Source organism: Gorilla gorilla, chromosome 6 (genome assembly GCF_029281585.2).
Source record: "Gorilla gorilla gorilla isolate KB3781 chromosome 6, NHGRI_mGorGor1-v2.1_pri, whole genome shotgun sequence".
Lineage (NCBI taxonomy): Eukaryota > Metazoa > Chordata > Mammalia > Primates > Hominidae > Gorilla > Gorilla gorilla.
This window is the reverse complement of record NC_073230.2, coordinates 124,094,325-124,120,073: the sequence shown is the minus strand read 5'-3', so window position 1 is coordinate 124,120,073 and position 25,749 is coordinate 124,094,325. Positions and strand designations below refer to the sequence as shown.

At 38.0% G+C, this 25,749-nt stretch overlaps 1 long non-coding RNA gene across 1 annotated transcript in view; it reads left to right on the top strand.

The window, feature by feature from the left end:
- LOC129523695 (uncharacterized) overlaps positions 1–25,749 on the top strand; it is a 111,654-nt gene that overhangs the window by 60,251 nt on the left and 25,654 nt on the right. The window contains exon 2 of the long non-coding RNA XR_008667272.1: positions 19,688–19,828. This is a non-coding gene — a long non-coding RNA (uncharacterized lncRNA). The remainder of the gene's footprint in view (positions 1–19,687; positions 19,829–25,749) is intronic.

Sequence of the window (25,749 nt, the reverse complement as noted above, 5' to 3'; positions counted from 1 at the left end):
GGTCTCCTAAGTTGACACACAGATAGCATAACAAAATAGTTGCATATATATGTTTTCAAATATATAGGTACCAGGCTGAAGCCATTTCAGCAGTGAGCCACAGGGTAGGAGTTCTTTTGGCTTTTGGTTACATTGTAGCCTGGAGATAAACAGTGTCTGATCGATCTGAGTATTCCAAGTGCCAGACAGGGGACATGAGAAGGAAACAGATCATTTCTTTCCTGCCCAGGCCATGGAGCTGGGCAGTCCCCTCCACCACCTGTGGAGTTCCACCATCACCCCTCAGGGTCATTGATTGTATTCCCCACTGGGGGATCTGAGGGTGACTTGGTGGTCCAACCCTGCCCAGCTTTGTCCCCCACCTTCAGGGCTGAGCAGGAAGCTCAGGCCACTGTGCATTCTATGGACCATCCCACTGCTTGAAGCAAAAGATACATTCTCCCAGCAAACAAAAATCAAGCATATACCCATCTGTTATTCTTGCAGCTGCCTTTTACCTGCAAGTACCACCTACTGACTTGGAGGTCAACAGCACAATCCAATACAAACTTTGCTAACACAAGTGCACTGTGCTGGAGAATGAGATAACCTCTTGAGACCTCTGCCATCCTGGCACTGCGGAAGGAAGTGAGCCTGCTCACTCATCTAGTATATCACTACTATAATCAGCATTTGAGACAAACACAACAGTAAACCTGTCTATAACACAGAAACTTACATGGTGTCTTCACCACTGAACACACCCAGAGCCAAAGCCAAATGACTCTACATAACTTACACCATAATTACATCCTGAAGGGAAAAAATCCTATCCAAATGAAAGTCAATTTAAAAATAACAAGAAGAGATAGTTTTTCCAAATGAGAAGGAGTTGGCAAAACAATTCTGGAATAATAGAAAACAAAAAAAAAAAAGGGGGGGGAGGAGACAAGATGGTCGAATAGGAACAGCTCCGGTCTACAGCTCCCAGTGTGAGCGATGCAGAAGACGGGTGATTTCTGCATTTCCATCTGAGGTACCGGGTTCATCTCACTAGGGAGTGCCAGACAGTGGGCACAGGTCAGTGGGTGCGCGCACCATGCGCGAGCCAAAGCAGGGCGAGGCATTGCCTCACTTGGGAAGGGCAAGGGGTCAGGGAGTTCCCTTTCCCAGTCAAAGAAAGGGGTGACAGACGGCACCTGGAAAATCGGGTCACTCCCACCTAAATACTGCGCTTTTCCGACGGGTTTAAAAAATGGCGCACCTGGAGATTATATCCCGCACCTGGCTCGGAGGGTCCTACACCCATGGAGTCTCGCTGATTGCTAGCACAGCAGTCTGAGATCAAACTGCAAGGTGGCAGCGAGGCTGGGGGAGGGGCGCCCGCCACTGCCCAGGCTTGCTTAGGTAAACAAAGCAGCCGGGAAGCTCGAACTGGGTGGAGCCCACCACAGCTCAAGGAGGCCTGCCTGCCTCTGTAGGCTCCACCTCTGGGGGCAGGGCACAGACAAACAAAAAGACAGCAGTAACCTCTGCAGACTTAAATGTCCCTGTCTGACAGCTTTGAAGAGAGCAGTGGTTCTCCCAGCATGCAGCTGGAGATCTGAGAACGGGCAGACTGCCTCCTCAAGTGGGTCCCTGACCCCTGACCCCCAAGCAGCCTAACTGGGAGGCACCCCCCAGCAGGGGCACACTGACACCTCACACGGCCGGGTACTCCAAAAGACCTGCAGCTCAGGGTCCTGTCTGTTAGAAGGAAAACTAACAAACAGAAAGGACACCTACACCAAAAACTCATCTGTACATCACCATCATCAAAGACCAAAAGTAGATAAAACCACAAAGATGGGGAAAAAAACAGAACAGAAAAACTGGAAACTCTAAAAAGCAGAGCGCCTCTCCTCCTCCAAAGGAACGCAGTTCCTCACCAGCAACGGAACAAAGCTGGATGGAGAATGACTTTGACGAGTTGAGAGAAGAAGGCTTCAGACGATCAAATTACTCTGAGCTATGGGAGGACATTCAAACCAAAGGCAAAGAAGTTGAAAACTTTGAAAAAATTTAGAAGAATGTATAACTAGAATAACCAATACAGAGAAGTGCTTAAAGGAGTTCATGGAGCTGAAAACCAAGGCTCGAGAACTACGTGAAGAATGCAGAAGCCTCAGAAGCCAATGCGATCAACTGGAAGAAAGGGTATCAGCGATGAAAGACGAAATGAATGAAATGAAGTGAGAAGGGAAGTTTAGAGAAAAAAGAATAAAAAGAAATGAGCAAAGCCTCCAAGAAATATGGGACTATGTGAAAAGACCAAATCTACGTCTGATTCGTATACCTGAAAGTGATGGGGAGAATGGAACCAAGTTGGAAAACACTCTGTAGGATATTATCCAGGAGAACTTCCCCAATCTAGCAAGGCAGGCCAACCTTCAGATTCAGGAAATACAGAGAACACCACAAAGATACTCCTCGAGAAGAGCAACTCCAAGACACATAATTGTCAGATTCACCAAAGTTGAAATGAAGGAAAAAATGTTAAGGGCAGCCAGAGAGAAAGGTCGGGTTACCCACAAAGGGAAGCCCATCAGACTAACAGCAGATCTCTCAGCAGAAACTCTACAAGCCAGAAGAGAGTGGGGGCCAATATTCAACTTTCTTAAAGACAAGAATTTTCAACCCGGAATTTCATATCCAGCCAAACTAAGCTTCATAAGTGAAGGAGAAATAAAATACTTTACAGACAAGCAAATGCTGAGAGATTTTGTCACCACCAGGCCTGCCCTAAAAGAGCTCCTGAAGGAAGTGCTAAACATGGAAAGGAACAGCCAGTACCAGCCGCTGCAAAATCATGCCAAAATTTAAAGACCATTGAGACTAGGAAGAAACTGCATCAAGTAACGAGCAAAATCACCAGCTAACATCATAATGACAGGATCAAATTCACACATAACAATATTAACTTTAAATGTAAATGGACTAAATGCTCCGATTAAAAGACACAGACTGGCAAATTGGATAAAGAGTCAAGACCCATCAGTGTGCTGTATTCAGGAAACCCATCTCACGTGCAGAGACACACATAGGCTCAAAATAAAAGGATGGAGGAAGATCTACCAAGTAAACGGAAAACAAAAAAAAGGCAGAGGTTGCAATCCTAGTCTTTGATAAAACAGACTTTAAACCAACAAAGATCAAAAGAGACAAAGAAGGCCATTACATAATGGTAAAGGGATCAATTCAACAAGAAGAGCTAACTATGCTACATATATATGCACCCAATACAGGAGCACCCAGATTCATAAAGCAAGTCCTGAGTGACCTACAAAGAGACTTAGACTCCCACACATTAATAATGGGAGACTTTAACACCCCACCGTCAACATTAGACAGATCAACGAGACAGAAAGTCAACAAGGATACCCAGGAATTGAACTCAGCTCTGCACCAAGCAGACCTAATAGACATCTACAGAACTCTCCACCCCAAATCAACAGAATATACATTTTTTTCAGCACCACACCACACCTATTCCAAAATTGACCACATACTTGGAAGTAAAGCTCTCCTCAGTAAATGTAAAAGAACAGAAATTATAACAAACTATCTCTCAGACCACAGTGCAATCAAAATAGAACTCAGGATTAAGGAACTCACTCAAAACCGCTCAACTACATGGAAACTGAACAACCTGCTCCTGAATGACTACTGGGTACATAACGAAATGAAGGCAGAAATAAAGATGTTCTTTGAAACCAACGAGAACAAAGACACAGCATACCAGAATCTCTGGGACGCATTCAAAGCAGTGTGGATAGGGAAATTTATAGCACTAAATGCCCACAAGAGAAAGCAGGAAAGATCCAAAATTGACACCCTAACATCACAATTAAAAGAACTAGAAAAGCAAGAGCAAACACATTCAAAAGCTAGCAGAAGGCAAGAAATAACTAAAATCAGAGCAGAACTGAAGGAAATAGAGGCACAAAAAACCCTTCAAAAAATTAATGAATCTAGGAGCTGGTTTTTTGAAAGGATCAACAAAATTGATAAACCGCTAGCAAGACTAATAAAGAAAAAGAGAGAAGAATCAAATAGACACAATAAAAAATGATAAAGGGGATATCACCACTGATCCCACAGAAATACAAACTACCATCAGAGAATACTACAAACACCTCTACGCAAATAAACTAGAAAATCTAGAAGAAATGGATAAATTCCTCGACACATACGCTCTCCCAAGACTAAACCAGGAAGAAGTTGAATCTCTGAATAGACCAATAACAGGATCTGAAATTATGGCAATAATCAATAGCTTACCAACCAAAAAGAGTCCAGGACCAGATGGATTCACAGCCAAATTCTACCAGAGGCACAACGAGGAACTGGTACCATTCCTTCTGAAACTATTCCAATCAATACAAAAAGAGGGAATCCTCCCTAACTCATTTTATGAGGCCAGCATCATCCTGATCCCAAAGCCAGGCAGAGACACAACAAAAAAAAGAGAATTTTAGACCAATATCCTTGATGAACATTGAGGCAAAAATCCTCAAGAAAATACTGGCAAAACGAATCCAGCAGCACATCAAAAAGCTTATCCACCATGATCAAGTGGGCTTCATCCCTGGGATGCAAGGCTGGTTCAATATACGCAAATCAATAAATGTAATCCAGCATATAAACAGAACCAAAGACAAAAACCACATGATTATCTCAATAGATGCAGAAAAGGCCTTTGACAAAATTCAACAACCCTGCATGCTAAAAACTCTCAATAAATTAGGTATTGATGGGACGTATTTCAAAATAATAAGAGCTATCTATGACAAACCCATAGCCAGTATCATACTGAATGGGCAAAAACTGGAAGCATTCCCTTTGAAAACTGGCACAAGACAGGGATGCCCCCTCTCACCATTCCTATTCAACATAGTGTTGGAAGTTCTGGCCAGGGCAATCAGGCAGGAGAAGGAAATAAAGGGTATTCAATTAGGAAAAGAGGAAGTCAAATTGTCCCTGTTTGCAGATGACATGATTGTATATCTAGAAAACCCCATTGTCTCAGCCCAATATCTCCTTAAGCTGATAAGCAACTTCAGCAACGTCTCAGGATACAAAATCAATGTACAAAAATCACAAGCATTCTTATACACCAACAACAGACAGAGAGCCAAATCATGAGTGAACTCCCATTCACAATTGCTTCAAAGAGAATAAAATACCTAGGAATCCAACTTACAAGGGATGTGAAGGACCTCTTCAAGGAGAACTACAAACCACTGCTCAAGGAAATAAAAGAGCATACAAACAAATGGAAGAACATTCCATGCTCATGGGTAGGAAGAATCAATATCGTGAAAATGGCCATACTGCCCAAGGTAATTTACAGATTCAATGCCATTCGCATCAAGCTACCAATGACTTTCTTCACAGAATTGGAAAAAACTACTTTAAAGTTCATATCGAACCAAAAAAGAGCCCACATCGCCAAGTCAATCCTAAGCCAAAAGAACAAAACTCAAGGCATCACACTACCTGACTTTAAACTATACTACAAGGCTACAGTAACCAAAACAGCTTGGTACTGGTACCAAAACAGATATAGATCAATGGAACAGAACAGAGCCCTCAGAAATAATGCCACATATCTACAACTATCTGATCTTTGACAAACCTGACAAAAACAAGCAATGGGGAAAGGATTCCCTATTTAATAAATGGTGCTGGGAAAACTGGCTAGCCATATATAGAAAGCTGAAACTGGATCCCTTCCTTACACCTTATACAAAAATCAATTCAAGATGGATTAAAGACTTAAACGTTAGACCTAAAACCATAAAAACCCTAGAAGAAAACCTAGGCATTACCATTCAGGACATAGGCATGGGCAAGGACTTCATGTCTAAAACACCAAAAGCAATGGCAACAAAAGACAAAATTGACAAATGGGATCTAATTAAACTAAAGAGCTTCTGCACAGCAAAAGAAACTACCATCAGAGTGAACAGGCAACCTACAGAATGGGAGAAAATTTTTGCAACCTACTCATCTGACAAAGGGCTAATATCCAGAATCTGCAATGAACTCAAACAAATTTACAAGAAAAAACCCCATCAAAAGTGGGCAAAGGACATGAACAGACACTTCTCAAAAGAAGACATTTATGCAGTCAAAAAACACATGAAAAAATGCTTACCATCACTGGCCATCAGGGAAATGCAAATCAAAACCACAATGAGATACCATCTCACACCAGTTAGAATGGCAATCATTAAAAAGTCAGGAAACAACAGGTGCTGGAGAGGATGTGGAGAAATAGGAACACTTTTACACTGTTGGTGGGACTGTAAACTAGTTCAACCATTGTAGAAGTCAGTGTGGCGATTCCTCAGGGATCTAGAACTGGAAATACCATTTGACCCAGCCATCCCATTACTGGGTATATACCCAAAGGACTATAAATCATGCTGCTATAAAGACACATGCACATGTATGTTTATTGCGGCATTATTTACAATAGCAAAGACTTGGAACCAACCCAAATGTCGAACAATGATAGACTGGATTAAGAAAATGTGGCACATATACACCATGGAATACTATGCAGCCATAAAAAATGATGAGTTCATGTCCTTTGTGGGGACATGGATGAAATTGGAAATCATCATTCTCAGTAAACTATCACAAGAACAAAAAACCAAACACCGCATATTCTAACTCATAGGTGGGAATTGAACAATGAGAACACATGGACACAGGAAGGGGAACATCACACTCTGGGGCCTGTTGTGGGGTGGGGGGCGCGGGGAGGGATAGCATTGGAAGATATACCTAATGCTAGATGACGAGTTACTGGGTGCAGCGCACCAGCATGGCACATGTATACACATGTAACTAACCTGCACATTGTGCACATGTACCCTAAAACTTAAAGTATAATAATAAAAAAACAAAAAAAATGGTATTATGACACCCCCAAAAAATCACACTAGTCTCTAGCTACTGATCCTCACCCAAATGAAATCTTAGACACACCAGACAAAGAGTGCAAAATATTGATTTCAAAGAAGTTCAGTGAGATCCAAGACAAAGTCAGAAAAGCAATGCGGGATATGAATGAAAAAATTACCAAAGAGACATGTATTATACCAAGCAGAAACAGCTATGCTTATATCAGATACATAACTTCTAGAAATAAAAACTTAATTAAAAGAATGATAATAAACAATTGAAATCTTTAACAATAGATAATGCCAAGCAGAATAAAGAATTTCAGAGCTTGAAGAGAGGTCTTTTAAATTAATCCAGTCAGAAAAACAGAAATGAAGAAAAAAGAATTTTTAAAAACTGCCTTAAAGAGACGTGGGTTTATGTAAAACATCCAAACCTATGAGTCAGGAATACCTGAAGGAAAATAAAAAGTTTGAAAAACCTATTTGAAAAAATAATTAAGGAAAACTTTCCTATTCTTGCTAGAGATGTAGACATCCAGATACAAGGGGCTTGGAGAATTCCAGAAAAATACATTTCAAGACAGACTTCACCAAAACATATAGTCATCAGGTTATCTAAAGTCAGCATTAACGAAAAACGCTAAAATCAGCAAGAGAAAAGTATCCAATTACTTATATAGGAAATCCTATTAGGCTGATACCGGACTTCTAAGCAGAAATCTTACAAGCCAGAAGAGATTGGGATCCTATTTTCAGATTTCTTAAAGAAGAAAAAAACTATTAACTATAAGCATTGTATTGTGCTAAAATAAGCCTCATAACTAAAGGAGTAATAAAATGTTTCCCAGATAAGCCCATGCTAAGGGAATTCATCACCACTAGACTAGTCCGATAAGAAATATTCGAGAGGCTTCTAAACATGAAAACAAAAAGTTGATACCTACCATCTTAAAAACACACAAATGTATAAGACTCACAGAGCTTATAAAACAATTACACAAATAAGACTGCAAAGCAACTAGGTAACAATTAACATTAGGACAGGAAAAAACCCTCACATATCAATATTAACTTTAAACATAAATGAATTAAGTGCTCTACTTCAAAGATATAGACTAGTGAAGTTGATTTTTTTAAAAAATGTTCTATTATATGGCTGCTAACAAGAAACTTATCTAATTGGTATGTACTTGCACACTGAAGGTAAATTATGGAAAAAGATATTCCACACAAATGGAAACTAATACCAAGCAGAAATAGCTTTGTTTATATAAAACAAACTTTAAATCAACAATAACAAAAAAGACAAAGAAAGTCATTATATAATGGCAAAGATCATTATCAGCACTAAACAGATCATCAAGGCAGAAAATCAACAAAGAAACATTAAACTTGAATTAGACTCTAGACCAAATTTATCCAGCAGAAATTTACAGAACAGTGTACCCAACAACTGCAGAATATCATCAGAATATCATTTTTCTTATGAATGCATGAAATATTTCCAAGATTAGGCCACAACACATGTCTCAATAAATTTATTAAGAAGCAAAATCATATCAGGTATCTTCCTAGACCACAGTGGAATAAAACTAGAAATAAATTATAAGAGAAACTCTCAAAACTATACAAATACATGGAAAGTAAAAAACCTGCTCCTGAATGATTGTTGGGTCATGGTGAAATTGAAATGGAAATTGAAAATTGTTAAAACAAAAAATAGAGATGCAACATACCAATATCTCTGGGATATAGCAAAAGCAGTGCTAAGAAGGAAGTTCAGAGTATTAAATGTCTACATCAAAAAGACAGAAAGATTACAAATTAAAAACCTAAAGTTGTACCTCAAGGAACTAAAAAAAAAGCAAGCAAAAACAAAGCCAAAACTAACAGGAGAAAATAAATAGCAAATATCAAAGTAGAACTAAATAAAATTGAAAAAATACAAAGGATTAATAAAACAAAATGTTTCTGTTTATCTCTTGTATTTCTGTGAACTTCTCTACAGTCACAAACTAGAAAAATTAGAGGAAATAGATAAATTTCTGGAAACCTAAAACCTCCCAAAATTGAACTAGAAAGAAATAGAAATTCTGAAAAGACCAATAATGAGGGATGAGATCAAATCAGTAATAAAATAATACTTCCTGCCTCTTCAAAAATAGCACAGGACAAGAAGGATTCATAGCTGAATTTTATCAGATGTACAAAGAAGAACTAGTACCAATCTTACAGAAATTATTCCAAAAGCTTGGAAAGGAGGGAATCCTCCCTAACTTATTCTACAAATCCATTATCACCTCGATGCCAAAGCCAGGCAAAGAAAGAATTATAACCCAATATGCCTGATGAACATAGATACAAAAGTCCTCAAAGTACAAACAAACTGAATCCAACAGCACATCAAAAGTATAACATACTAAATCAAGTGGGTTCTATTCCAGGGACACAAAGATGGTTTAATATACATAAATCAATAGATTTAATTCATCAGATAAACAGAATTTAAGCCAAAAAAAAAAGAAAAACGATATGATGAGGTCAATAGACACAGAGCATTTGATAAATGTCATCATTTCTTCATGATAAAAACCCTCACAAAACTAGACAACAAATAAAAAATAATAAAAGCCATATATGACAAACTCACAGCCAAAATCATACTGAGCAGGAAAAAGTTAAAATTCCCCCTGTTAGCTGGAACAAGAAAAGGTTGCCACTTTCAGTCCTATTCAACATAGTACTCAAACTCTTGACCTTAGAGAAATCAGGCAAGAGAAAAAACTAAGAGGCATAAAAGCTGGAAAACATGAAGTCAAATTATCTCTGGTTGTTCATGATATAATCTTATATCTAGAAAACCCTAAAGACTCCTTCAAATGACTCCAAATTTAGTAAGTGAATTCAGCAAAATTTCAGGATAAAAAAAAATCAACATAAAAATTAGCTGGGTGTGGTGGTGGGCGCTTGTAGTCCCAGCTACTCAGGAGGCTGAGACAGGAGAATGGCGTGAACCTGGGAGGCAGGGCTTGCAGTGAGCCAAGATCGCACGACTGCACTCCAGCCTGGGTGACAGAGCAAGACACCATCTCAAAAAAAAAAAAAATTATTAGCATTTTTATAAACCAATAACAGGCTGAGAACAAAGTCAAGACCTTAATCCCATTTAAAATAGCTACAAATACCCCAAAATCCTAGGAATACATTAATCAAGGACGTGAAAATTCTCTTAAAGGAAAACTACAAAACACTAAGAAATCATAGATGACACAAACAAATAGAAAAACAACCTACACATATTGATTAGAAGAATCAATATCATTAAAATGATGATATTGTCCAAAGCAATACTGAACCACACTATCCATAAGCTTGGATAGCCATAAACAGAAGAATAAAGCTGGGCCCATATTTCTCACCATATACAAAAATTAACTCAAGATAGATGATATGGTTTAGCTGTGTCCCCATCCAAATCTCATTTTGAATTGTAACTCCCACAGTTTCCACATGTCATGGAAGGAACCCAGTGGGAGGTGATTGAATTATGGCAGTAGGTTTTACCTGAGTTGTTCTTGGCAGAGTGAATGAGTCTCATGAGATCTAATGGTTTTAAAAATGGGAGTTTCCCTGCACAAGCTCTCTCTCTCTTGCCTGCCACCATCCATGTAAAATCTGACTTGCTCCTCCTTGCTTTCCACCATGTTTGTGAGGCCTCCCCAGCCATGTGGAACTGTAAGTCCATTAAACCTCTTTCTTCTGTAAATTGCCCAGTCTCAGGAATGTCTTTATCAGCAGTGTGGCAATAGACCAATACAATATTGGTACCAGTAGAGTAGAGCATTGCTGAAAACATACCCAAAAATGTGGAACTGACTTTGGGACTGAGTAACAGGCAGAGGCCAGAACAGTTTGGAGGGCTCAGAAGAAGAGACAAAAATGTGAGAAAGTTTGGAACTTCCTAGAGACATGTTGAATGGCTTTGACAAAAATGCCGATAATGATATGAACAATAAAGTCCAGGCTGAGGTGGTCTCAGATGGAGATGAGGAACTTGTTGGGAACTGGAGCAAAGGTGACTCTTGTTATATTTTAGCAAAGAGACTGGCGGCATTTTGCCCCTGCCCTAGAGATTCGTGGAACTTTGAACTTGAGAGAGATGATTTAGGGTATCTGGCAGAAGAAATTTCTAAGAAGCAAAGCATTCTGGAGGTGACTTGGGTGCTGTTAAAGGCATTAAGTTTTCTAAGGGAAGCAGAGAGTAAAAGTTCAGAAAATTTGCAGCCTGACAATATGATGGAAAAGAAAAACCCATTTTCTGAGGAGAAATTCAAGCCAGCTGTAGAAATTTGCATAAGTAACGAGGAGCTGAAAGTTAATCCCCAAGACAATGGGGAAAATGTCTCTAGGGCATGTCAGAAATCTTCATGGAAGCCCCTCCTATCACAGGCCCAGAGGCCTAGGAGGTAAATACGGTTTCATGAGCTGGGCCAGATTCCCCTTGCTGTATGCAGCCTAGGGACTTGGTACCCTGTGTCCCAGCTGCTCTAGCCATGAGTAAAAGGAGCCAAGGTATAGCTAAGTCCATGGCTTCAGAGGGTGCAAGTCCCAAGCCTTGGCAACTTCCATGTGGTGTTGAGCATGTGGGTACACAGAAGTCAAGAACTGAGGCTTGGAAATCTGTCTAGATTTCAGAAGATGTATATAAATGCCTGGATGTCCAGGCAGTTTGCTACAGGGGTGGGGCTCTCATGGAGAACCTCTGCTAGGGCAGTGTGGAAGGGAAATGTGAGGCCGGGGGCCCCACATAGAGTCCCTACTCTGTGGGGACCACCTTGTGGAGCTGTGAGAAGAGGGCCACCATCCTCTAGACCCCAGTATGGTAGATCCACCAACAGTTTGCACCATATGCCTGGAAAAGCTGCAGACACTCAACACCAGCCCATAAAAGCAGCCAGTAGGGAGGCTATACCCTGCAGAGCCACAGGGCTGGAGCTGCCCAAGACCATGGAAGCCCACCTCTTGCATCAGTGTGACCTGGATGCAAGACATGGAGTCAAAGGAGATCATTCTGGACCTTTAAGATTAGACTGCCCTGCTGGAATTTGGACTTGCATGGGGCCTGTAGTCCCTTTGTTTAGGCCAATTTCTCCCATTTGGAGTGACTGTATTTACCCAATCAATGCCTGTACCCCCACTGTATCTAGGAAATAGCTAACTTGCTTTTGATTTTACAGGCTCAAAAGCAGAAGGGACTTGCCTTGTCTCAGATGAGACTTTGGACTGTAGACTTTTGAGTTAATGCTGAACTGAGTTAAGACTTTGGGGAACTGTTGGGAAGGCATGATTGGTTTTGAAATGTGAGGACATGAGATTTGGTAGGAGCCAGGGGCAGAACGATATGGTTTGGCTGTGTCCCTACTCAAGCCTCATGTTGAATTGTAACTCCCACAATTCTCATGCATCATGGGAGGAACAAGGTAGAGGTGATCGAATTATGGGGACTGGTCTTTCCAGCGCTGTTCTCATGATAGTGAATGGGTCTCCCAAGATCTGATGGTTTTAAAAATGGGAGTTTCCTTGCACCAGCTCTCTCTTGCTTGCTGCCATCTATGTAAGATGTGACTTGCTCCTCCTTGTCTTCCATCATGATTGTGAGGCCTCCCCAGACATGTGGAACTATAAGTCCATTAAACTTCTTTCTTTTGTATATTGCCCAGTCCCAGCTATGTCTTTATCAGCAGTGTGAAAATGGAATAATGGTATGGATTAAAGACTTAAGGTTAAGATCTGAAACTATAAAAATTCTAGAAGAAAACCTAGGAAAAACTCTTCTGGACATTGGCCTTGACAAAAAAAAAAAAAATTATGACTAAGACCCGAAAGGCAAATGCAACAAAAATAAAAATAGACAAATGGGACTTAATTAAACTAAAAAGCTCCTGCACAGCAAAAGATATTACTAACAGAGTAAAGAGACAACCTACAAAATGGGAGAAAATATTTACAAAGTAGGCATCGAACAATGGACTAATACCCAGAATCTGCAAGGAACTCAAACAATCCAACAAGGAAAAACAAATAATTTCATTAAAAAGTGGGCAAAGGACATTACAGACTCATTTAAACTTCATTTTTTAGATTTTATTACATGTGAAGCTGTCTTGAGACTTTAGATAATGCTAACTAAATGCCATGTGCAAATGGTACCTTTGGTTGGAAAAAAATATATGCTAATCATTATTAATTGAGTCCTGGTTAATTTGGCATAATGCTATAAGACACATAAGTTTTTAAACTCTGGGAAAAAATATGACATTTAAAGAAGGAGATTAGGTTAAAAGTGTTTAAGCATTTTACAGAACTAATAATTTGCTCATCAATTAATGAAACAATCAAAATATGTATTCGCCAAAAATACTAATTTAGAAGCCTATTATAGGCCTTGAACACCAAAAATAAAATCTTGCATGTTTGAAGTTATGCTTTCCCCATTTATTTTTATAAACGTTTAGATGTACTGCCCTACTTTTGCTACATATGAGGAAATGTGACAAGGAAAAAATATGCTCAAGAATGATTGTAAGGCCATAAGTTTTCAAGCTGTCAAGAATTTAAATTATTCTAAAAAGTGTAGGACTGTTCATGAATAGGACGAAATGGAAACTAATAATATCCAAGAAAAATTTTCTTCATAAATTTTGAGGCAATTCCATCAAAAACTTAGATGAATGATATAAATAAGAAAACCGTTGAGTGAAAATAAAAGCCTAAACTATGGCAGAAACTACGCAAGCACCCATAGTGTACTCTACAGATGTTTACAATGTACAAAGGCAGCATGTCATCAAAGTAAGTTGTGTACATCTCACCAGGTTTCTCCTGGATTTCTATTAGTCAGCCAAGGAAAATCCAAAATATTTTTTCAAAGCAGATTACTTATATGAAAGAATTACTTCAACAAGATAACAGTAGAAATGGAATGAGAAAGAGGTGACAGAAAGAATTGAAAGTGATAATGAAGCAGGAAGAAAGGCATAAACTTGAATTCAAATGTTTTTTTAATTTGTAATAATGTGGTCATTACAAATGGCTTAAAATTATTCATTTTGTTTCTTAACTTGTAAACAAAGGAAGCTGTCTAATTTTTAGTCTATAAGTCAGCAGTCCCCCGCCTTTTTGGCACCAGGGACCAGTTTCTTGGAAGACAATTTTTCTGTGGAGGAGATGGGGGAGGTTTTCCGGATGAAACTGTTCCACCTCAGATCATCATGTTATTAGATTCTTGTAAGAAACGCACAACCTAGATCTCTCGCATGCGCAGTTCACGGTAGGGTTTGTGCTCCTATGAGAATCTAATGCCTCACTGACCTGATGGGAGGCAGAGCTCAGGCGGTAATGCTCGCTGGCCTGCCACTCACTTCCTGCTTTGCAGCCTGGTTCCTAAAACGCCATGAACTGGTACATGGCCTGTGGAAATCTTTGCTCTAAATGATTGCACCTTCATGAATTCCAAACTTTTCTTCAATTTATGGAATCATAGAACAAGAGAATGCCTACTTGCAGCCTAAAGTGGGAGGGAGATCATTGATGGCACCGGATAAATTCATTCTTGGAAAGCAAGTCAGGTGTCAACAGCTACACTCCATCATTTCATTTGGAGAAGGGAAGGAAAAAAGTATCCATCTTTTCAGAATGCCCCTTCAGCTCTGCAAAGGTTAAAAAGAGATGGCAACCACACAAACACTATCAGGCCACTGATTACCTGAAGGAGAAATGTCCACCCAGGAAACTAGATGGCTATAGGATTAATACAAGAAATACTCAAATCCTTGTGTACACTAAGTTCTTTCTGTTGCTGAATAAATAAAAATATAATTTAAATTCACGTAAAAGGAGTATTCAGCCTAGAAAAAGGAGGACGTCTGACCAATTGATGTTTACTTCATTCATTGGTGGAGGGTGTACTATACTACTGGCCCTGTAACAAAAAGATGAATTGAATACAATCTCTGCCCCCTGGGGACTCCAGTCTGCTCTGGTAGACTGGCAGGTCCCTGCGCATGTTTTTGCCAATAAAGAATTAAAATCTCTCAGTATACTCCACTTCTTTTACCTCTATTTCCTCTCTAAAGGGAAAGACAGAGTCTTCATTCCCCAGGTATATAAATTGTATTTATTTTGTCTAAGGAAGAGTGATCTCATGATTGCATTAAATAAAAATAATAGTCTTTATTAGCTTGCTGCTGGGTAACAGAGACAAATCTTTCTTCTCGTTGTGATTGTTATTTTTGCTTTTGCACAAGATCTTATTCTACATACTTTTCAGAAAACATGATTTGAACTGCAGAACGCTAACATTCCTGTAATGATGAGATTTGTTACATGGAAGCCCACTGACACACTGCTAAATATTAGCCTGTTCTTCTCCCTACAGATAGAATGTCATTGGCAAATGAGAATCAATTGTACTTACAAAAACTCTAATTCAAAAAATTCAAAATGTCCCTAAGTAACTTCTTCAATTCTACCCCAGGCAGGAAATTTCTATCTTTAACTTCTCATGTTTAAGTTATGCCTTTTTCCTTCTGACCATATGGATTTCAAATGGCAAATCACTCTCTGTAATTTATCATGTCTTTAAAAGCATAAAATGTAATCATATTTACTATGTCCTATGCAAATGCAATGACAATTAGTATCTCAATAGTATCTCTGAATTCAGAGATATCTCCGAATTCAGGTATATTTCTTTACTAGTTGAGTATTTCAATTTTAGAGAAAGGGGATTTTGCCTTAATTTCAAATGCCTAGGTAGTTTTCTGTAATTTCTAGGTGAGATTTTTCAAAATTACATGTATAATGTTAGGATTAGGGAACTGAAATTTAGAAAACCTTGTATTTGTGATTTTGATGGTAACTGCATTTTTAAAAAAGGGTTTCACTCCATAGATTAAAAAAGAATATTGCAAAATAAGTTTATTTTTTAACAACCTGATAAACGCAGAAATTATCAAGACAACCAGGGACCTGGTTCAAAAAATTCATTTAAAACATACTTCAGGTGACTTAAAAATACACTCTTTAAAATAATTTGTGGTGGGGATAATTTTGGTAAGAAAATCTTACATTGAGTGTGAATTGTTATTTTTGAAAAACAAAAGGACTATTATAAGTACAAATAGTTTCCAGGAAAAATCATTTTCCTCAAACAGCTATCTTTATAAAGGTACCTTAATGATTGCTTTGTGAAGTTGATTATTATCGTCATGTCCAAGAGGAGGTCTGACATTTTATCAATATCACAGCATTTTAAAGGAACATAGGAAACAGCCGCGTGTCACTTCCAAAGATTTTTATTAAACAGAGAATTAAACTGACAATTTATACATCAACATAAGCTGATGCTCATAACACATTGGGTCTAGTCAAACTATTCTGAGCATTTATAAGCTATTGATTCATAGATGTATACATATTTTCATAATTTACCATTTTGGAGACTATGCACTTTTCCTCCTAATGTTCTAAAATCTCGTGGCAGAATTTTTATTATATGCAAATTAGCAGCATTTGATTAGGTCCTGAGGCGGCTTCACCTGGGTGTTCAGAGGAATAGCAATGGGAAGTGAGGAAGAATATCTCATCACTGAAGTGTGTTTTCCCTTGGGGGACACCACCATTTGATTTTGACATTTATTTGTCCTGTGCTATAAAGGACAAAACTACAGTTATACTTTTTTTATACTGTGCAGTGGGCATCATGTCAGAAAAAATTAAACCAAAATAGTATGTTTGCACACAAAACAAGATCCAAAACCAAACTCATTAAACAAATCCCTGGTTAAAATCATAGTGCATTAAAAAATACTATTTGACTAATGCTCAATGTTGAGTGTATATAAATAGAATCCATAAGAAACCAAACTGAAGAAACCAGATTACATCTATATAGCTTCATAGTGTTCTCTTGGCTCTCTATAACAAAATACATTTGAAAATATAGGTTCATTCGGTACTTAATTACCAAGTTCTTGTTTGCCTTACACCATTTTTAGAATCCTGAAACAAAGTTACTACCTGATAGTTAATGATTGCTATAACAATAAATATTTGCCAAATATATTTTCTTGTATTTTAAATTTTGCAATCTTTTTAAAATTTGAAATCTATAACACTTTATATTTTTCTGTCAAGAAATAATTGAGTCACTTTTAAAAATTGAACTTGATCATATTAAAAGCAATTTGAAAATATATTTTATTTGTCCATTTATCAAAATATAACAACCTTTGCGAGTGATTACCTTGAACGAGAAATACAAGGAAAAAGACTAAGAATAGTCAATGACAGCTACAAGTTTTCTTAAGCATGGAGTTAGCTTTTATTCCCTAATTATCCTCACATACAGCAATTACAAACCAGTAAAGAACTAACAAATTAAAGCTTTCTCAGAAATATTCTAAAATTTGTGTTTTTTCAAATCCACTATTCTCTGTAAAGCATCTCTTAACCGAAGAAAATAGTCACAAAGCACCTTCCTGTTTTGATAACTAAATAAAACTAAAATTACCGGTACATCAAACATCCTAGAATTGATGCATTTCTGTGGATTTCAGGAAAAAGTACCTTTTTCTGTTATGTTTTATATATCTGCATTATGTGTTATTTTCTAAATATCATAAATTTAAATATAAATAATTATGTATCTGGCACATAAAAAGTTGGCTATGATGTCAATAATGCTAAAGAGAAAACTGAAACAGTAATATGTGCTAATAACAAAAAGTGAAGTGAAATAGAATCTTCTCTAATTAAGGCAATCTTAAGTCATGAATGATGTAGCTATCATGAATTATTAAGGGTGGTCCCAGTAATTTAACTAAAAATAATCCTTTTACTATATTCCCAAAAGCCAAGTGTTCTAATAATTTAAAGGATTGAAATCTTTCCTTTACTTTGAAGGGAAGTAAAATTAAGTTATCTTTTAAAAGGCCAAATGTTGAACCATAAACTCCTTTTTATCCCTAAAAGTATCGCTTGTTTAGTTTTAATTGGAAATATTTATAACAAAACTGGAAATTATTCATGTGATTAAAAGGAACACTTTATATAATGAATTAAATAGTAAGCCAGATGAGTCTTTATTTTCTTCATTTTTTTTTTCCTCTTCTGATAGAGTGAGCCAATTCACCATGTATTTTCTAGAATGGCTCTGAAGAGGGGACTCCAAAGAAGGGAGAATTAAAGAATAATTGGTCCAGCTTTTTATACATCAAGTAATGGATAATTAAAGCTTTCTTAGATTAATTCATGTAGCCAAAATACAACTACTACACAACTAGTGCTCTGAGATCAAGCCAGTTCTTTTTTCTTGTTCTTTTTGTTGTTCTTGCTTTTAGGACAACTTGGTTCAACTTACTTCTATCTAGATGATTTGTTCAATGGGTTAGGAAATTGATTTCTGTTAACAGGGCCAATGAATAAGTAGCCAGTGATAGAGCAATGCTACAAGGACCAGGTGAGATATTGAATGTGACTAAGCTTTATGAATATGCAAGTGCAATACCAACATAATATGTTTTTATTATAAATTTAAGAGATCTAAAAGATGTTGAGGAGACGTTGGAAGTCAAGAGGGAACCAAATGCATGCCATACAAGCTAGTGAATTTGCATAATTTGAACTTCATCTCCCTGTGAGGCTGTAAAGTTCTTGTGAGCTGAGAAATATCTCATACCCCCTACGGTGATTTAGCATCTGCTTGGCCATAATAACCACCCCAGGGTCCTGGGCCACTCAGAGCTCTTCAGAGCATCATACTTATAAGACTCCTGAGACACACGTAAAGAAAAAAAGGAATTGTCATTAAAAGTTGTATTGATATTATGACTAGAATTTTGGCAATAGCTTATCCTTTGGAATACTGAGAAATGCTATAATGTAGGAAGCACATGCTGGCAATATTTAACAAACTAGCATGATAGGAAAAACGGAAGTGAATTTGGCTTTAATATGGTAAAGAAAACACTATTGTTGCCCCTGCCTTTTCTCATTTGGGCATTTTCCCTTTGATCAGATTTGCCACTGTTGACATGGGAGGCACTCACTAAATTCTGACAGAAGAAAATTGATCAAGCACACAAATGCCCTTTATTCCTGTCCAGGTGCTGTTTAATATGTTTACTTAAGAGTCAGACAATTTCCTTAAGGAAATCATGCACACTGCATACTAATCCTGGTCCTAGCCCAAGTTAGGCCTAGTTGATGTGGCCCAGACTTGCAAAAGGAAAAACCACCACAGCAGTTGCCCCGTGAAAACACAAAGTGGACGCCAGCCCCTGGTAGACAGATACCACAACACCAACCACAGGAACTTCTAACCAAGTCTAAAGCAGGGGATATGTTTGTACCTATGTTCAATGTTATTTCTAACTGCAGCTCTAGAATACCAAATATTCTACCTGTATACCCACCTAAAGACTTGAGGAATGAATCACAAGTATAGTTTGTTAGAAGTACATAACCCACTGAGAGGCCAGTGAATTGTCTTTAGAAGCTTCAAATGATTTATCTTTTCTAAAAATTAAAAATCTATCTTCAAGAAAACTATTTGTGGGGAGAACTTACAAATAGTTTCTCACCTTCAGCCATTCCATTCACTAGTTCCAGTATGTCTCCAGGAAATATAATCCATCAATTATAACAAAAATATTTTATCCAGGTAATTAAAACTTATGTTTTCTTTTCAGATTAAAAAGCGAGCACAGGCTGAGTGCAGTGGGTCACGCCTGTAGTCTCAGCACTTTGGGAGGTCGAGGTAGGCAGATTGCTGGAGCTCAGGAGTTCGAGACCAGCCTGGACAACATGGCAAAATCCTGTTTCTACAAAAGGTAAAAAAATTAGCTGGGTGTGCACACCTGTAGTCTCAGCTACTCAGAGGCTGAGGTGGGAGAACTACTTGAGTCCAGGATGTCAAGACTGCAGGGAGCCATGATAGCATCACTGCACTCCAGCCTGGGCAACAGAGCAAGACCCTGTCTCAAAACAAACAAATGAAGAAACAAGCAAACAAAAAAACTGAGCACAGAAATGTAAAGGGTCTTTTTGTCCATATTTTTTCTTGAGTTACATTTTATAATACAAGTCTGTACAGAAAAATGAAGAGAGTTGGTTAATCAAGTTTAAAACATTAGACACAAATAGCTCTTCCCTCTTAAATTATTTATTAATAAAAACAGACCAAAGATATCAATTATTGGTTAGCTCTGAAAGGTGGTGTGATTAATAGTTTGAAAGAATGTTAGGTATAGCTAATGGCATTTGTAAAATAAAAAAGAAAAATTTGGTACAAGTTTATCAAATATTTGTTGAGTTTCAATAATATGGTAGGCATTGTGAAGCATTCAAATGTGGTTCCTCTCCTCATTTTTTAAAAACTACTCTAGTTTTTTGTTAACAGATCTGGCTAGCTCCTGCAGCTTTGAAAAAGAATTTAAAGCCCATAAATTTCGCAAATCCTAAGCAAGAAGCATATATTAGTTCTTCAAAGCATATTGATTTTTTTAAAAAAACACGGATTTTAGCCTTCATGTGATAAAACTTTTAGTGATTTTCTTACCATGTCTTGTTAAGGCTTAAGTTCCTCATTTACATATTTGATGTCTCTCAGGAGACGGACAAGCTTCAAGTTAATTATCTATGTAGCTGTAAGAACTCTTGTTTCCTGGTTAAGAACTCTTCAAAAGAAAACTCACAGTTATTAAATGTTACACTGAGTCACCAAAAGTAATCAGGATACACAATGAGAGGCACTAAACAGACACTTAAATTTAATAAAAACCTCAACTTTTTAGAAGATAAATAAAAAAAAATCAATTAAGTTTCTTACAGTAATTTTCAGGGAAAACAGCCAGCAGAAACCAAACAGCTAAAATCTCTGCTCTAGAAAGTGATTAGGCACTGCTGGAGGCTTAAAGAAATTATTGCAAAATTCTGGAAATAGACCCAGCGAACTCAGATCTGTAATAGAGTTGTAACTAAAGAAATGCCACGTTAAAAAAAAGAAGACAGTCTGGCATCTTTCACTGAATGTGCGCCACCATGCAGGGGTGTGTGTATGTGTGTGCATGTGTGTGTGTGTGTGTGTGTGCACATATATAATACATCATATGTAATATAAAATACATATACAAACTATGTGCTGTTTGTAGACAAACTTACGCTTTTTTAATATGATGACAAGAAAATATACGTGGAGAGAAATCATAATCATTGAATCTGAAAGTCTATTAAAGATCAGTTTCATGGAATAAGAAAAAGAAAGAAGGGCAACCATAAGACAGACTTGAGTTGAGTTGGGAAATTGAAACCACAGCTATCAGGTGAGTTAATTAATCTGGGTATCGTTCAGTAAATGAAAGTGTGCCATCTATTTCACAAGGGCCCATTGTGTCTTGCATGTGAAATAAATTTACCCTGTTTGATTAAGGATTACTGATTGCCTCCAATTTATTATATGTATCCTATAATTAAGTCACAATGAGTTCGAATGAAATGGGGATGGTCTCCTCCACAAAGAAGACAACAAGCTCATTCTAGGAAGACCTTGGGGGTCATTCAAGAAGCAATTAAATGTTCTCTAGGGTACATTAAAAGGAAAAGAGCTTGATGGGCTGAACGGCCTCTCCTTATATTCATCCTTCTCAATATTCTGCCCCTATGGAGACAAATGAAACCATGTCATAAAATAATGTAAGGCAGTATCAGCAAGGAAAACAATGCTGTCTGCTCTTATATACTAAGGAGAATGTTGTTGAGAAAATAATCTATACTACACAGAGGATAAAGAGGAGCATGAGCTAAAGTGATAAGCTATGTCAGAATCTGTTCAGAGATGGGAGGGTCTAAACAAATCAGTGGGCTCTGGAGGGGTGCACATGATCCTTGAGAATTATACATTTTTTCTGTTTACCAGTAGCAAATACCTAGAATAAATGCTTTTTAGCAAGTGAAATAGAAAAAGCAAGATCAGTAACTGTTGTGCCTACAAATACATTTCTCTATAGTTTTAGAAACACTCTTATAAGTAGGCACCATAAAAGTAAAATTACTCTGATAGCTGTTGAAGATGCCAAGGAAGACTAATATGATGGCAATATGGGAGAGAGAGACTGAACCCAAGTCCACTGAAACCAAAGGTAGGGGAATCTTTAAGCACTAGGGTGAGTCACAGGAAAGTACTGGAAGACTTTAAAGGCGAGATTTGTGAATCTGATTAGGCATCTGTATTTGCTAATCAGCACTTACGGAAGTTAGGCTTCTACCTTCCCACAGAGACTGAGAGATAAAGACCTTATCTTTCTTGATAATTATACTTTTTTAGAAGATTTACATTTCAAAAGGGCGGAGAAAGAGTTTACAATTGCAAGTTTTTTCAAAGTAAATACTTTAAGCGGAGGGAAGTCAGGTGCCACAGTCAGGAAGAAACCTATCTAAAGATTAGTCAGGTTTTAGAGGGTGGGTCTACTACTCTGAAATCAGTTTGGCCTCACATAGAAATGGAAGCATCACCGCTTTAACTATTCCCTTAATAAATGCATCTCTTTGAAAAATACAGGTCCTAAAATATGCCAGTCTGCAAATAGTTATGAAAATATTCATTACTGAAGTAACTAAAATATAATTAGATTAGTTTTATACATTAAAAACAGTTAATTTTGTTTACATACAAATCAAATAATAAAAATCTTATCACCTAGTATATGACCCAAAAATTACTCTCAAAGACTTCTGTTTTTTTTTAAATAATCCCAGAATGAGCACATTTGTATGTAGAAGCCACATTTTATAATGGAAAAATAAATTTTCAAAAGGATCGGAAGACACAGCCCAAATCTCAGCCACATAAGTCATTTTTTCCATAAGCTTAGGAACATGATTTACCTTCACTGAGATTTATTTTCCTCATCTTTAAAGGAGAAAACCTGCTCTGCTTACATCACTGGAGATGAGAGAATGATGGAAAAACTTTTAAAACGTGTAGTCAAAGGCAACGCAAGAGAGAAAAGCAGAGGTCAGGTCAGGATGGATCTAAAAGCTCTATTTAGGAATTTTTTCCAGAAATCTAAAAGCAATAAGAAGTCATTGAAGAATTTTTAAGCAAGAAAGTGGCATTATATGATGGTCATATGAGGAAAAAATACTGTAATGGCAGTGTGGAGAACGTGTTAGCATAGCACAATACCAGAGACTACAGAACATGTAGTCCTGGGGGCAGATCCAGGAGTGGTGGCTACTGAGGCTTAGACAATTTGGAGGCTCTCCATAAAATAAAAAATATATAAAATTCTAAGACCAGAGCATTTTCAAAGGCCTTTGGAAATACAGAACCCTAAAGCTAAAGCTTTATTAGTGTAGCAATAAATTAGCCTCTGAAGAAACAGTTAAATACCAGTGTGGACCTGATCATGGTAAACTGATCCAGAATAGTAAAAGTGGGGATGGAGAGGCTGGGCAGATCCAAGAGATGGTAAGTGGGTAGAATCACTAGGACATGATGCTGCATTATGTCAAGGTAGAGAAAGAGGATTTCTGGCTGGGTGGATTCAAGCATCAGCCTCAGGAAAGAGGGAACACCTCTTCTTCTACAACAACAGGGAAGATGGAAAGCTTGAGTGGAGATAGATGGGCATGAATTCTGTTGGCAAGTTGAAGGTTCCCACATCCGATGGCGAATCTGTTTTGAAGAGAATTGCAGTATAAGAGGACAACACTATTTCAGGAAAGAGGGAGAAGGCAGAAATGTCAGTACTGCACAGAAGGCAAGGAGGATGAGCATGTAGAAACATCTCATTTCTGAAGGAACCACTACAGGTTTGTAAAAGAGCAGATTCACGCAATGAAAGGGAGAGAGTGTGGATGGGAAAGTGAATAAAGTATGCAGCAAGTTCAGCCAACTCTTTGGAGACTTCTGCTGGTGAGGGAAAGAAGAGTGATGGAACCATAGTTGGACAGGAGCTGGGGTTGAGTAGGGCATTTAAAGAAGAGCTGATGATGACTAGGTGAAGAGGTTGAAGAAACATGCAAGATTAATTATCTTAACAGCAGCACCACAAAAAAGGATGGGACTCAAAGCACAATGGGTAGGGTAATCCTCAAGTAGAAGGTTACTTTTCTGATATAACAGGAGAAAAATAAGAAATTATAGTTATTCATGCAGTTAAGTCAGTAAGGAAGGGAAAATTAGAGAGTTCATTTGTTTTTGATTTTTGTCTGAGTCTAGAGTCAAAGTCATCTGCTGAAAATGAGACTATGGAGTAGAAGGGATGGAGGCAGAAGTCAGAGGCTCATGGAGAAGATTTGAAATAGGCACCAGGGGAAATAGAGAGAAAGCTAAAGAAAGGCACCAGAAGAAATGGCAGGCAACACTGATGACCAGATGAAGTTAGAAACCAAGAATTTGTGGTGGCAACAATTCATGCAGTTGTATATCTGTATTTGTGTCTTTCCAACCATTCATCAAGTGATGTGTTGTTATGAAGAAAGCATATAACTGGATTGATCCAGTGTTGAAATTTTACCTGGTGGATAAGACAGACAATGGCTCAAGAGTTCTGAGGATATAGACACAGGATGGTTACAAAAATGGACCATCCCATTCAGTCAAGAACAAGGAAGAAATGAAAGGTAGATGTAGACTGATATATGGGGAAGAAGTAGAAGAGTAAAAAGACAAGATATTCCTAAGAAAGGGAAGGTCAAGAAGAGAGGGCTGGGCACCATGGCTCACACTTCTATCCCAGCACTTTGGGATGTTGGGTGGGGTAGATGGATTACTTGAGGCCAGATGTTCAATGAGGCCAGATGTTCAAAGCCTGGGCAACATAGCAAGACCTCGTCTCTCAAAAACAAACAACAACAGCAACAACAACAAAAACAGCCAGGGAAAAACATACAGTGCATGCCTGTAGTCCTAGCAGCTATGGAAGCTGAGGTAAGAGGGTCACTTGAGCCCAGGATTTAGAGGCTGCAGTGAGCTATGATTGTGCTACTGCACTCCAGCCTGGACAACAGAGTGAGACTCAGTCTCTGAAAGAGAGAGAGAGAAAGAGAAACAAAAGAGTGGGTAATTTGATGAAAAGTTAGAAAGACAGAAAGTTGTTATCTAGTAGGGAGGGTTTCAACACATTACTCAACAGGAGGAACCATTACAAGTATTCCGATGTCCGGAATGTGGTTACAGAGGTACCTGAAATAAACTGGGTGTAAAAGTCAGTAGAAGGAAGACAAAGAGGAAACGTGCTAAAATATTGTATTTAAACATTGATGCGAAAATTTACGTCATTCCAGATGATGGAAGGAGTTGCATTGGTAAGGAAAGTAGTAACTCAGGTCTAAACACCTGACTGATTGGTAGTCTGTAAATTGGTTGAAGCAGGCCAGGCACGATGGTTTCTCACGCCTTTAATCCCAGCACTTTGGGAGGCTGGGGCAAGCAGATCACCCAAGGTCAGGAGGTTGAGACCAGCCTGGCCAACATGGTGAAAATCTGTCTCTACTACAAATATAAAAATTAGCTGGACATGGTAGCAGGTGCCTGTAATCCCAGCTACACTGGAGGCAGTGGCACGAGAATCCCTTGAACCAATAAAGCAGAGGTTTCAGTGAGGCGAGATCGCGCCATTGCACTCCAGCCTGGATGGCAAGAGTGAAACTCAACCTATTTATTTATTTATTTATTGAGACGGAAACAACTAAAGAGCTTTAAAGGACTGAGGATTTTGATTTTTGTGGTGGGGGTGGGGGATGATCT